Raw genomic sequence first — 2,148 nt, forward strand, 5'->3', positions numbered from 1 at the left:
GGTCAATTTTGGATTATAATTTACCGTCTACAAGCAGACAGTTTTTAAGCTAAGTCCCCATATGAGATGGTCCTCTTTACCTCTACCCTCCATAAGCTATGAGACGAAATTTTTGAATAAAATACTACCACGCCATCTGTAAGATTAAAATAGAAACTGTCTCGATACAGTGGAGTAATTAATTGACATTAATTAATTAATTAGATTAATCGCTACGTGGATTTCTCATGGTAAATGTTGTTAATTTAAAGTCAATTCAGAGTTGAATATTGACCGTAAAAGTGACGTTGGGTTAGAGCGTCAAATGAAGTCATGTAATATAATTTTGGCAGGGGAGTCATCTTTGGCAGCAGCTGTCCTATATATAAGAAGGGGTCAAACCAGGACTGTGCAAATTACAGGGGTATATCGTTGCTCATTGTAACTTGTAAGATACTGGCTAAAGTCATTACAAAGAGACTGGAAGCATTCTTCAAAATAGCCCCAGGAGATTACCAGTGCGTATTCAGGAGAGGGAGATCAACAACTGATCAAATCTTTACTATTCGTTGCCAGTTGGAAAAGTGCTATGAGCACAATATTTCCGTACACCAGCTAATCATAGATTACAAACAAGCCTACGACAGTGTTGATCGATCTTACCTTACAACACCCTGCGTCTTTTTAGCAAATTTATTCGCGTGGTGCGGATAACAGTGGCTGAGACCAAGAGCAAAGTGAAGATAGCGAGAGAGACTTCACGAAAATTGCAAATACGACGAGGTCTCGGGCAAGAAGACGCGCTCTCGTATACCCTTTCCAACCTGACACTGGAACGAGTCATCAGAAATTAGTTAATAGAGGAGGAACTCTGCTTAACAGAATAGTGCAGGTTACGCTGATGACATTAATCTACTCAGTCGAAGGGAGCGTGAGCTAAAGGAAAGCTTCAAACAGCTGGAGGAGGAATCCTGTAGAGCGAGACTCACCATTAACGAGTCAGGAATAAATTATATGGTTATAATAATGACAACTCGATGAAAATAAAAGAACGTGTGAAAGCGAGGAATAAAGCATACTTCGGTCTCCAACGACTACTAAACTCACGTTTACTGAATTGGAAAATGGAAAAACGGATCAATTCTACGGCCTGTTACCGTATAGAGTCCTGGGTCTTAAGCAGCAGTGGGAGCGAAAGATTTTATGCCGAATATATGGATTAGTGTAGGAGCAGAGCGCGTGGCGCAGCCGTACAAACACCGAGCTCTATACAGACCCCAAGCCTGGTGACCGAAGTAAGTCAAGAGAGCCAGACAGTTGGAGTGAATGCCTGAGGAGTGGGGGGTGCGCAAAACGTACCGGAAGAAGCTTGAGTGCCGACGACTGCACAAACGATGGCTGAATGATATCAAAGAGGATCTTCGGGAGTTAGGTAGAGACGTCGAGCATTGGAACGTGATGACTATAGGAATGTGATGGACGAGGCCAAGGCTCTTTGGGGACCGTAGTAGTAGTGTTATCTTAAATTCATGCAGCATCAAATATAAGAGCGTCTAGCTTCAAAATGGCGTTAAAATATACTACCTTTCATTAGATGATCTGTTCAAGAATTGCTTGATTAAATTCTTAAGTTAACTGAGTGAATTATTCTGTTCGATGGATATATATTTGTTAATGTAGTTAATCAAACAAATAACTCATAATAAATAGGCTGTTGAAAAGAACAATAATAGAAACATCTGTATAACAGAACATCTTACATAGAACTGTGGCCTGACAAGGCATGAGCTCTTTCACACATACAAGAGATCATGCGCCCTCCGCACAATGATACACATGCGCACAAATACAAATGTAGTACTCAACGATATTGTTCTGTAGTTATTGACAAAATACAAAAAATATGTAGCTCGTAGTTCATCGCACTTTTCACAACACTAGTAAACTGTAAAAAGTTGAACAATGTTTAGTTTGACACTGCATCAATTTAAGATGACATTTCCAGTCAAAATTGTACCACGTGACTAAGCTAGCATCGTGCGTCAACACGAAGTTGCACCTACAAATTTCATCAATGAGTTAAGTGTTTTGTAAAATATTCAATCACAGAAAACAAAGTTGTATTCATACATTTATTTTATTTAAAAATCAACAAAATAACGACATAAA

Source organism: Diorhabda carinulata, chromosome X (genome assembly GCF_026250575.1).
Source record: "Diorhabda carinulata isolate Delta chromosome X, icDioCari1.1, whole genome shotgun sequence".
Lineage (NCBI taxonomy): Eukaryota > Metazoa > Arthropoda > Insecta > Coleoptera > Chrysomelidae > Diorhabda > Diorhabda carinulata.